We start from the raw sequence: 13,631 nt of genomic DNA, 5'->3' as shown, positions 1-13,631 counted from the left end.
GGAGGGTATGTGCTCTGGTAAGCGCTGTGAATTGTGCAAGACTGTTGAATCTCAGATCTGTACCTCTGAAACAAATAATGCAATATATGTTAAGAAAAAAAAAAGAAGAAGGTAGCATAGTTTTTAAAAGCTAAAGAACAAAAAGAAATTAGAAGGCAGAAAGCTTTCAGTTGAAGAGCATTATTAGTTTTCTAGCATTATGAAAAATTATCACCATAAGTACCAGGTCTAATATTCCATAAAAATTATAAAGATTAGGGACAGGCAAATTGCAGATGTTCTCAAAAGTACCATTCTAGTAAGCTGAAGCACCAGGCACTATATTATCTATTTTATCAACTCCTAAGCCATAAGAATTTGGGCTAGATGGTAAATACGTCCACTCTGTTACTAGGCATATCTTCCACTATGTAAGTTTATCCTTGTCATAAACTTATAAGGTTGAAAATGTTGACAAAGTACACATAGATAAGCATAGTTACAATTTTAGATTCAAAACCTTACAAAGGGGTGCCTGGGTGGCTCAGTGGGGAGTCTGCTTCTCCCTCGCTCTCTCCCCCCCACCCTGCTTGTTCTCTCTCTCAAATAAACAAATATTTTTTTTAAGTAAACAAAAAAATAAATAAAACCTTACAAAGAAATGTCCCTTTAGGCCCTGTCTCATGGGCATTTTACAAGGTACAAAATGCAAATTGCAAGCAAACAAAACCAAAACACTTTGGCCAATACAACATTAAAACTAGACGTTTAATCACACCAATCAGAAAGCTATTAAGTAAAAGCTACCAATTTCCTACTCTCCAGAGAGTGTTAAGACAGTGTTAAGATGCTTGAAACAGCTTCTTTGGTCAAACCTGTGGTAAGTAGGAAAAACTGTCAATACTAAAAAAGTATTCAGAAAAAAAAAAAATCATTGATGAATTGAATGGTGTCCAGAAACTACACAAAGCAAACCCATAGAGTCAAATATCTTTTTTTAATTTATAAGTAACTTCATTAATATTTTTTAAAAATTGAGTCACATTTGATTCACTTATATATTTACCACGAAAATATTTACTTTAGCTTCACTGTAATGAAATCATCTGTTTAGTGTCCTAGTTAGGGATACGTAACTATTATTTAAAAATTCACTGATCTTGGGGCACCTGGGTGGCTCAGTTGGTCAAGCGACTGCCTTCGGCTCAGGTCATGATCCCAGGGTCCTGGGATTGAGCCCCGCATCGGGCTCCCTGCTCGGCGGGGGGCCTGCTTCTCCCTCTCCCTCTGCCACTTCCACTGTTCGTGCTCTCCTGCTCTCTCATTCTGTCAAATAAATAAATAAAATCTTTAAAAAAAATAAATAAAAATTCACTGATCATGTAAATCAACTAAAATAATGGAAATAACAGAAAGCCACCCTGTGTAAGCCAGTGGCATTCCTGGCCCACCTTAGGAGACTCCGGGGTAAAAGCTGACAGCAAGAACGCAATGAAGATTAGTAAACTTTTGGCCGGAGAGACGTACAGGCAGGATACTCCAAGTGGAGACGGTCAGCTCACACAGCACACCTGCCCTTCTATTCTATTTATGTTAAGGGCATATACTGCACGTCCTTTGCCAAGCAGCGTTGCAGGCACTTTACAAATATCAAGCTTTGAATTCTCATAGCGACCCTTTAGAGGTAATATTATCATTTCCAGTTTACAGATGACATAGCAAAGGCCCAGAGAGGTTCCGTAACTTGCCCAAGTTACGAGGTGGTGGAACCAGGATTTGGGCCCAGAGTCCACACCCCTAAACTAAGAGATGCTGCCTCCCTTTGAAGGGTCCCAACCCACCCCAAATATTTGACTGGCATTCCTGCATTCTCTTTATCTTACTCATTCTCTTTTGTGTTACAGATATAACTGTTATTTCCTACAAACTCCTGGGATACAGGAGGCTCCTGGGAAACAACAGTAAACAAAAGCAGACATAGTTTCTGTTCTCATGCAAGTTGCAGTCCAGTGGAGAGGACAGGCATTTTGAATAATTACACAAATGAGTACACAATTGCTAATTATGGTAAGTGCTACGAGAAAAAGGTTCTCTCAAAGCATGTGACAAGAAGCCTGACCTGGCCTATGCAGTCACAGAAGTTTTCCTTGAAAAGTGACACTATGCAGGAGCTGTAAATACATTGTCATTTACTAGCTGGGGAAGTGGAAGAGCTAGAAATTTCCATGCAGTTGTGGCCAGGCTTGTTCACTGACGTGGGGAGAGGACAGAGAGCTCTAATCCGTATCTCAGGGACTTTCAAATACTGCCTGGCTTGAAGGGTCCATAAAAGTATGATGAGATCACAGGATGAGACAACTGAAGGCAAACACAGCTCAGGTGAGGGGAGGAGGAGGGGGTAAAAGGTAGCATTTCCAGACCTCCTTGTTTCTGCCTTTCCTAATAAAGCCTTCTCTCACCTCTAGCATTTGCGCTGACCTTCTCTAGGAAGGCCACTTTCTAAACATTCTTGAAATGTGAAGGCCAACAGAGTCAACAAAAAAAATAAAGTTTGAACAATTAGGAATAGAGCAGAAAGGCTACTCCTTGCCTTTTGCATGCCTCACTCCTAGTAATATCTTTCCCCATAGTGCTGGTTCTGTTTTTTAATAACAGCAAAACACTACTGACTCACACTCACCATATGGTCCACTTGGACTCCCAGGTCTCTTCCGCTGTACTTGTGCCTGCCTAGCTAGTCTTTTCTTACCATTATCTGTGCAGTGATCTGGATGTTTGCATGCCAAAGAGAAACCTGGATTTATCCTTATTGATCTGGGTTTGGATGTGAGCAGATCGCTTCTCCAAGTTATTCCATTCTCAAGCATTCTGCCCTCGTTCCGGTCCCCATAGAGCCTCACTGGACTTTGCGAGCGCCTCCTAATTGATTTCTCTGCCACCACCTCTCCCGGTTATGATCCTCTCTTTGTAGTCATCATGTCATGCTTCAGACATTAGAGCACATTAATTAGACAGCTTCCCCTTGCATAGAAATGAAGCCCAAATCCCTTAGATTAGCATTCGAAAAAACCTCTGTAATCTGCTCCCAACCTTTTCTCCCACCACATTCTGAACCCGTGTGATCTAAGTACCAACCACACCGGACTCCTCACCTCCCCACAACATTTTCTGAGCTTCCTTAATTCAGTTGTGCTCCCCCCTGCTTCAGAATGCCACCACCCCCAGCCCTGGCTGCTGTGTCAACTCTCAAAATCTTCTCAGTAACAAGGCTATACACGGCATTTTCCCCATTCACCCCGTTCAACAGGTCTTTCCATCCACTGTGCTTCCTCAGTATTCCGGAGCACGATTCTAATCCAGAAGCTTCCAACAGTCCTAATGACTGCTAAATACCATGGCTGGAACAGCCAAGACCGTCTGCTCAAGTTCCCAACAACAGCAATAACAGTGGGGGATTAGGAATAATAATAGGGGCGCCTGGGTGCCTCAGTTGTTAAGCGTCTGCCTTCTGCTCAGGTCATGGTCCCAGGGTCCTGGGATCAAGTCCCACATCAGGCTCCCTGCTCCTTGGGAAGCCTGCTTCTCCCTCTCCCACTCCCCCTGCTTGTGTTCCCTCTCTCACTGTCTCTCTGTCAAATAAATAAATAAAATCTTAAAATAAAAAAAGGAACAAATAATAGTTTTGGACGTTAGAAATGCAGTGAGCATAAATTTCTCAAAGGTACCTCTTTTTGATACATTGAGGTTAAAAGCATACTCTAGCAAGTTATTTTTTCTTTTTTTCAAATAATCTTCAATTGTTATATAATTACTAATGCAGCATCATCCTTGCAGAAGCTGATTTGTCCACAAGTCTTAGATTATAAAGTTTGAAAAAAAAAATTTTTAATTTGTATTCTCTCTTATTTAGTTTTTACAAATTATCTTGCTATCTTACAGCATGTTTTTGTGAACCTGACTTTATACCTGTATATTGAGTAAATGGAGTTGAAACAGCAATTGTCTGTCTTGGCATAAACACGGTCACCCATTTTTTTCTACCAAAAAGTGAATCAATAATTGTTACATTGCCTTATTGAAGGAAGCTGAACTAAACTATGCATATGTGAAATGGTCTTAAATTTTTAATCCAGAGTATAAAATTATAAAACCCTATTATCCAAAACCTCACTGGTATCAAAGTCAGTTGTATGCATAACTTTCCCTTGAGAGGAAAAGAGATGAACAATGGGAAATTCAATAAATGTGTGTTGAAAAGAATTATCACGTTCTTCTAGGGTGTCAATGTAACTAGCATGGTATTTATGACAGAAAAGTGAAAGGGGTTCTGATGGTTCCAAAGTTCTTTTTTTATGTGGTGAGGGCAGCAAATAACCTTTGCTGTAAGAAGAGCCCTTAAATTTGAGCAGGAATGAAGTCTGGTTACCAAGACTGATTTGGTTCCTAAGGGACAAATACCTTAGTTACCCTGCCAGGAAGTCAGGCCTTTTCTACTCAAGTTGGGTTTCCTAAGGTCAGATATGTAATTCCTCTCACCATGATTGGAAAATATAGAAAAAAATATCCCAAACATAGATACGGGCACCATAGGAGCAAAGGGATAAAAGGATCAAATGTGATGTAAGGGTATGAGGAAGAGCATGAAGTGACAGGAAGGCAGGAACAGAGCAGCAGGCAAAGGCTTCTAAGAGATGGCAAAATCCCAGAATAGAAATCTAGAGGAAAGCACTGAAAAACAAAATAGGCTTTTACATTTTTGGTTCAAGGGATTATTAATTTCTAAAAACGGTGGACATTTCATGACAAGGCAGATTGATGGATCAAGCGGGTCAAATCATTCAGCTGAGGAGTTATTTTTTTCAATTCACCAACAGAACTACTTTCAGTAAGCTTATTTTTAGCCCTCCACATGCACATAAAAAGGGCAGGGACACTGCAGGGAAGAATGGCCAATTCAGCTAACAATGACAAAGTGAGGTGAGCAACATGAGAGTCCCAGATGAAGAACAAAGACAGATACGAACATCAAGAGACAAAGATGTAGCTACCACTATAATCAGTGGGGCCAACAAGAGTAGGAGGGGATTAGCTGAAAGTTAATGTGTGCATGGGTTCACATATGTTCCCTTAGGCACCCAGGTGCAAATGTTCATTTAATCACTCAAAAAATCTTGCTATAATGTTTGCCCATATTGAATAATATTAGTTAAAAATATTTTGTTACAGTTCTGATATTTCAAAATGGCAAAATGGTACCAGAAATATCTGAATCTCTTTGGATCTTACCATTTCACTATGAGGCTGTGTATCAGCCAGGATGGCCTCTGTAAGAATGTGACTGATTGAATCTGCCCACACTTTTCCTATCAATCTGGATAGTGACAAACCAGTCTGCACTTTAATAGGGATGAATATACAATCGAAATCAACAGAACTCAGATAATGCTCTCACCTGATTAATTCCACTACTCAGCTCTTGACAAATTAAACTACAAAAAACCTAGCTGCTCAGGAAAGTGAGGTTACAGGTGTGAATTCAGGTGCAATATTCTTTTCTACCTCTGACTTTTTGGCAACTTCTCTTTCCCTTTCAGCAGACACCGTTCAGTGCTCTATCACCTTGGGCCAATCTTTCCAGGTGTGGCCTTTCTGAAAATCATCTGTCTACATTGCCTCTCCTCAAGAAGCTTGAGTACCAACTAGTTAACATGATAAATGCCTAAATCTGATGAGAATTCAAGAGCTGTTCACGTATGCATCCTTTGAGACATTCCAACAACATCAGTGATATTTTATGGCAAGACAGGTCTAATCATAATTGGGTGGGCATTTTCTCCAGTTCTTCAACAGAGTTGACAATGTGCAGCCATAAAGGAGGCAGGAAGCAAAAAAAATAATATTAACCAACTATCCTTAATTCATTCTGGAAGTATCTTTTGAGTGTCTTGTTTTTCTTTCTCTTCATATTTGATCCATCCCTTGAAATTCAAATTCTGCTAGCATTTACATACGGTAATAAATTACTTTATATTTTAAAAATAAATATATATATATATAATTATGTCACTGTAAAGACAAATCTAAGAATAAATGACTCAGAAAGGTGCACCATTGCAAAATGCTCAGTTTTATGTTCTATGTATCACAACCTTTTCTTGTTTATAAATGTCATTTCTTCCTGATTTATAAAAGCAAAATATGTTCATTGAAAAAAAGCTTGCCCACTTTTTTCTGAAAGAAGTATTTGAGACTTTTTGTTTACTGATGTGTAAGAGTTCATTAACTGAGATAAAGACTTTGTGCGTCGTATATTTAAAAAGTTTTGCATGTATAACAGTTTACTACTTTATTTTTTCATTTATTATTTAAAAATGTTTATATTTTTAATCTGTCATATTTAATCTGTCAATTGCTTACTTTTAAATTTCTTCCTTTTTTTATGCTTAGAAAGGCCTTTGCTACTCCATATCAAATTAAATTAATTGGCTACAATGAGACAACACTAAAAATCCAGAAATTTAAAAAAAAATTACCCAAAAACTTGGTATTTTTTAAAGAGGAGCCAAGGGTGACACAAGGGGAAAGCTACTTAAAACATAATTGAGTATTATCAGGGAATCATGTACAATGTTATATTTGAGAAATTAGAGAAAACAAGCACAATATCAAAAATGAAAAAGAGTGACTCAGAATGAAAAACCCTATCAGCACTAAAATAAATACATCTGTGTCTAGACAGTCATGGGTTAAGGGTAGCAAAAGCTATGTTTTTTTAATAATAAACTAATAAATCATTTTTTATAATAAATGAATTTCATCTATATCAGCTTGTAGAAAAGAAATGCCTCCTCACAAATTTCTATTTCATGACAATTCAACTGAATAGAAGAGCTATTGCTAGCATGACAATGGAGAGTCTGAGTATAAACAAACTCTGAAGGAAGGTACATAAACTGATCTAGGAGTTATACTGAACAATACGACTACAACCACGAGAATCTTCAACTTACTATCTGTACTCTTAGGATTTCTATGCTGATTTTTAATAGAAAGTTACACATTTAAAGGTGTTCATTTCTAAATTGTTTACAAATGAGAATCAGAAATAAATGTTTAAAAATGCAATGAAATATGTAGCCATTAAATGATAGTGTATGTAACAATTAAAAACTATAAATTTTTTTAAATAAGATTTTTTTTAAGATTTTTTTTTTTATTTATCTGACAGAGAGATCACGAGCAGGGGGGAAGGGCAGAGGGAGAAGCAGACTCCCCACTGAGCAGGGAGCCGGATGCGGGACTCAATCCCAGGACCCTGGGATCATGACCTGAGCCAAAGGCAGACGCTTAACTGACTAAGCTACCCAGGTGCCCCGAAAACTCTGTAAATTTTAGAAATAACACAAAACCATATGCATGCTGAAAATGAACATGAGCAAACCTGAAAGGTGACACAGAAATGCAAACAACATGCTACAGAGGTGACACAAGGGTTAGAATTTCTCTCTTCAGAAAAAAAATCCTTGACTATAGTATTATTTGTGCCACAAAAATAATTAAAGGAAAGCTTTATAAATGGTCCAGGTTGGTGTTTCCTCTGGTGTATTCTGCAGGATGCCAGTTAGCTATTCATTCCAGCAGGGGAGAGAGCAGGTTGTTTAGAGGCTTTTCCACCAAATGAATATAGGATGTCTGGATATACGATATTTAAATGTGGTTCAACTGCATTGGGTTGCTTGCTTTTTGGGGTGTTTTCCCGTTTAATGGCAGAAACTCTCAAACTATAAACAACAACAGTAAAAATATCATTCCCCAAGTTGACCAGTCTACAGAACTTGCTCAGGGAAGCATTAATCAGGACTAGTATCCCGCAGAAGTCACATCCATCATGCTCCTCTAGATACTCTGAACACATTACAAACATGTGCCACTATTAAGATCTTAATGAGTTTTGGGGTCACTTTTGTTACTCATAGTCTCTATCACCATTATCAAATTGTATATTCTTTAGTATACTCTGGTTAATAAAATGCAAAGGTTATGAACTTACTAAATTCATGTAAGACTATTCCCTGCAATAACTCACAGGAACTCACTGAGTTTTTCCTAGTTCTCGAAGAATGACTGCCTTAACATGGTTTTCGATATTGTAAAACTGACATTTCCAAATACCCCCACATTCACATAGCCTTCTGTTCACTTCACGTCTTAAAAGGATTCATATATTTAAATGGAATATGTTTACTGAATAAGTTTACTGAATTACTCTTGTACTCACTGAAGATATACTGGATTATATGACATATATTGAAAGGCGTACTCAGATGAAGAAAGGTTATCCTGGCTTTAAAGACATTCACAGTGAAGTGTGCAGGCTGTGTAGTGGGAGATGGAACCAGGACCACAAATTCACACCGATAACTCTCAGACAAGATAAAACATAAGCAGGGTACAAAGAAAAGGATATGGAAGTCAGGGGAGAGTGAAATGGGACCATCGTAAGGACTCAGATACAGGGTCATCAAGAACGCATGCACACTAGATGGACTTAAAAGGCACGGAGAATGTCTCCTAAGCAGACAGGAGAAAATAAGCCCCAGGTGCCTATGACGGAGAAGAAAATATATATCGGGGGAACAATGTTTTATACCTGCCAAGGCAGAGAGTTCAAACAGAGGAGCATGAGCATATCTTTTTGGAATATGAGCTTGAGTTTGGGGCAGGAGTGCTCTGAGCGGCAGGCTAAGGCATTTAGATTCAATTTGGTAGCCACAGAAGCACACCAAATGTTTTTTGGCCAAGAAAACTAACTTTGAAAAACTAATCTGGTACAGGTGTGTGTCAAGATTAGGGACGTAACACTGAAGAAATGACAGGAAGAGGGGGCAGGAGAGTAAATTATGTGACAGGAGGACCGGGCCACATTAAGCAGCAGCCTGGAGGTGTGGGGATGGTTTGAAACACTGTCATCAGAAACCAGCAAAAGAAAGAAGTTTAAAAAACTCATATGTCAAGAATAGTCAATGACAGTTTAAAAAAAATCAATTACTTTACCAGAGGAATGTAGTCAGGAAAGAAATTTTTAAAGCACTGAAGCATATTCAATGAATCCATCTAGAATCATCTTCAAATTTTAATTCTATCACAGTAGTACTATTGCAAAATAACACAATCATAACATCTATTTGGGACAAAGGCTAGAAGGAATTAAAACAAGAGTGTATTCTCTCTTACCCTCCTAAATTAACTGGAGTCAGAAAGCTCCAAAAAGCTTATCCAAGCATCTCATGAAGTCATTCCCTTAATCCCTAGGGCAGAATTACTCCCTAGGGATTTCAGTCCACCTCTACAATTTTATTTCCTGAGATGAAGCAGGTTGAGAGGGCAACATTTGTTTATACATTAATCCTGTTCATTTCAAAAGAATTGTAACAGCAATTGGTTAGCTCAGCATCTTCAAGGACACCAGGACATGGTGGTAGAATTCTTTAGACTGGTGCAGTCATTTACCAAATTCAGTGTATGTGACAGATTTCCAGAAGTCCTTTAGGTCTTTAATACAGTTAGTCATTTGGAGGATGAGTATTTTAAGTATTTACTAATATGATTTTAGTGACTCAAGTATCATTTTTAAAAGTCCAATAACATCCGTGTACACACTTGTCTGTGAATACTTACACACCTTGCCTGTCTTGAACCTTAGGCTAACGTTCTTGGACACCCTGTTGTGTATTATTGCAGGCATAAAACAAGTGTGAAAGGAGACTGTTTCCGTTGCTATGGAAATATCATTTAATTTTGTAAAACTGCTTCCTACCTACTTCAGGACACTGATTTCACCAATGAACTCCCCACCCAAGGGAGTTATCCAATTGGATAACCCAGGATGTTATCCAATGCTCAGGTTGCTCTATTTAAAACAACTCAGGGGCGCCTGGGTGGCTCAGTCGTTAAGCGTCTGCCTTTGGCTCAGGTCATGATCCCAGGGTCCTGGGATCGAGCCCCGCATCGGGCTCCCTATTCGGCAGGAAGCCTGCTTCTCCCTCTCCCACTCCCCCTGCTTGTGGTTCTGCTCTCGCTCTCTCTCTCTGTCAAATAAATAAATAAAATCTTTAAAAAAAAAATAAAACAATTCAAACTAAACAATCCTCCTTACTGAAAAACAATTTCTGCTAGTTGTATGGGCATTATTAGTAAAATACTTTTTTTTTTCCTTGCTGGAGACATGAGGCCACTGTTAACAACAGATAAGGCTTTTTCTGCTTTTACTGAAAGCATATTTTGTACAAACCACTAAACCCACAAGAGTTACTCTTCAGCATAGCAAGCTCCATTTTTGTCTCTTAAGCATTGGTATTTTTGAGGATGCAGACCCCATACTTCTTTTTTTTTTTTTAAGATTTTATTTATTTATTTGAGAGAGAGAGAATGAGAGACAGAGAGCATGAGAGGGAGGAGGGTCGGAGGGAGAAGCAGACTCCCTGCCGAGTAGGGAGCCCGATGCGGGACTCGATCCCGGGACTCCAGGATCATGACCCGAGCCGAAGGCAGTCGCTTAACCAACTGAGCCACCCAGGCGCCCAGACCCCATACTTCTTATACTCCTTTATGCAACCTCTGGGATACTTCATCTACTTTCATGGTTTTAACTGTCACATCTTTGCCCCCAAGTGTCTAATTTGAATTTTAAAAACCCCAGAACATATTTGTAAATGTCTAATGAAGACTTGCATCTGGAATTCCTGTAAGCTCTTCTAATTTAACACCACCAAAACCAAACATAGGCTTACTCCCAAACTATGTTTCACACCAGGAAGGCAAGGGATAAAAATCAGTTACCTTTGGCTTTGCCTTTGTCCTCAGTCTCTCACAACCAGATGGTCCCTAAGTCCTCTAGCTCTTAAATAATCAGCACTGTTTTCTCCATCCTTCCTATCTTCATGCATCATCCCTTGCCTCCTCTAAGCACTCTGGCAACTGTATCATTTATTGGTTTCCAAATTTACAGTGACACTCCTACCTTCATGCTTTCTTTATGAAAATCTTCTACATGTTCAAGTTCTCATTCAAATGAGAATCTTCTTGACCTTATTCTAGTTTTTGACCTATATACACCTTCATTATCTAGAACTTTGTGTATAACTCTACTCCCTGTCATACTCCTAAATTGTTTACCATCTGCCTTTCCTACTAATATCATTAGATGTCCTAAGGGTAGAAACCATGTCTCACCCATCTTGGTATTCTAAATAGGGTATCTTACCTAAGAAAGGCAATTAAAAAAAAAAAAGTATTTTCAGCTATTTTGTGGCTAGATGTAGGCACAATAGGTTAAATATCATTTTCAAAGTAAAATATTCATTTTTGTGATTGCATGAACATAGTAAATTCTACTACACAATATGTATTAGCTTTCAGTTTATTGCTTCTGAAAAGTATGTGATTTAAAATTATGACAAGGAGTAATGTGTACTTTCCAAATGGAAGAAGAAATAAAACCACAAATAATTATTTGATTTCCTTGCCTTACATTTTTTATTGAGATATAATTTTCATGCCACAATATTCACCCTTTTAAAGTATACAAATCAGTGATTATTTAGCAAGTACACAACCAGTATGTGCAACCATCACCACTATCTAATTCCAGAACTTTCATCACCCCAAAACAAAAACTCAAATCCATTAGCATTCACCCACCACTCCTCCCTTCCCTCAAACCCTGGTAACCACTACTCTATTTTCCACCTATGTAGATTTGCTTATTCTGGACATTTCACACAAATGGAATTACACAATATGTGGTATTTTGTGTTGGCTTCTTTCAAGGTTAACATAATGTTTTCAAGGTTGTCCATGTTTTCACATGTATTAGTACTTATTCCTGTTTTTGACTGAATATTACCCCAATATGTGTATATACCACATTCTGTTTATCCATTCTTCAATATATGGTCATCAATTTGTTCTACTCTTTGCCTACAACAAATAATGCTGCTGTGAATATAGGTTTGTAGGGTTTTGTGTGGATAGATACTTTCACTTCTCTTAGGTGTATACGTAAGAGTGGAATTACTGGGTCATAAGGTAACTGCATTTCACTTTTTGAGGAAGTACCAAACTGTTTTTCCAAAGTGGCTGCACCATTTCACAGTCCCACCAGCAACCTGGACTCCAATTTCTTCCCATCCTCACCAACATTTGGCAGAGTCTCTTTTTGATGAGAGCCAGCCTAGTGGGTATGAATCAGTATCTCATTGTAGTTTAGAATTGCACTTACCTAGTGATAAATATGCTCATCATCTTTTCATGTGCTTATTTGCCATTTGTACATACTCTTTGGAGAAATATCTATTCAAGTCCTTTGCCCATTTGTTTTTTTAGATATTTGTCTTTTTATTTTTAAGTTATAACAGTTCTTTACATACTCTGGTTACTAGATTCTTATCAGATATATGAGTGTAAATATATTTTCCCATAGTGTGGGTTGTCTTTCCACTTTCTTGATTGTGTCTTTTGATGCAGAAAATTTTTAATTTTTATGAAGTCCAATTTATTTATTTTTTCTACTGTTGTTTTTGCTTTGGTCTCATATCTAAGAAACCATTGCTTGATCTAAGGCCACAAAGATTTATTTACACCAACTTTTTTTCTCAGTTTTATAGTTATGTCTTACATTTTGATCTATGGTGCATTTTCTTTTTGAGTTATTTTTTACATGGGATGAGATAGGAATACAAATTCTTTCTTTTGTATGTAAACATTCAATTGTCATTTATTGGAAAGACTACTTTTCACCGAATTGAACTCTCTTGTCACCTTTGTTGAAAAATAAGTTGGCCATAAATGTATGGGTTTATTTATAGATGCCCAATCCTATCCCATGGATCTATATGTCTTTGCTCTTGCCAGTACCATACCGTCTTCGTCATTATAGTTTTGAAGTAGATTTTGAAATTGAAAAGTATAAATCCTCCAACTCTGTTCTTTTGTAAAACTGTTGGGTTATTCTTTTTTTTTTTTAAAGACTGTATTTATTTATTTGACAGAGAGAGACACAGTGAGAAAGGGAACACAAGCAGGGGGAGTGGGAGAGGGAGAAGCAGGCTTCCCGCCAAGCAGGAAGCCCGATATGGGGCTCGATCCCAGGACCCTGGGATTATGACCTGAGCCGAAGGCAGACGCTTAACGACTGAGCCACCGAGGCACCCCTCTGTTGGGTTATTCTTGTTTTCCATTTGAATTTTAGGGTCATTTGCCATTTTGGCAAAAAAAAGCAGCTGGGATTTCCGACAGTGATGGCATTCAATCTGTAGATTAATTTGGGGAATACTACCATTTTAACAAAAGTAAGTCTTCCCATCTGTGAACATGGATGTATTTCCATTTATTTAAGTCTTCTTCAATTTCTTTCAACGATGTTTTGGAATTTTTAGTATACAAGTCTTTGATATTTTAATGTTACAAAATGTTTGCACTTTCTTGGGGCGCCTGGGTGGCTCAGTCGTTAAGAGTCTGCCTTCGGCTCAGGTCGTGATCCCAGGGTCCTGGGATCAAGCCCCACATCGGGCTGCCTGCTCCGCGGGAAGCTGGCTTCTCCCTCTCCCACTCCCCCTGCTTGTGTTCCCTCTCTCACTGTCTCCCTCTGTCAA

The 13,631-nt window shown here is 38.3% G+C and overlaps 1 protein-coding gene across 1 annotated transcript in view; it reads right to left on the bottom strand.

The window, feature by feature from the left end:
* Positions 1–13,631, bottom strand: part of LOC102749407 (catenin alpha-2-like) — a 307,303-nt gene that overhangs the window by 278,386 nt on the left and 15,286 nt on the right. The window lies entirely within an intron of this gene.

This window comes from Leptonychotes weddellii, chromosome 10 (genome assembly GCF_054177405.1).
Source record: "Leptonychotes weddellii isolate Sample4059 chromosome 10, ASM5417740v2, whole genome shotgun sequence".
In the NCBI taxonomy this organism is placed as follows: domain Eukaryota; kingdom Metazoa; phylum Chordata; class Mammalia; order Carnivora; family Phocidae; genus Leptonychotes; species Leptonychotes weddellii.
This window is presented reverse-complemented; position numbering and strand designations above follow the sequence as displayed.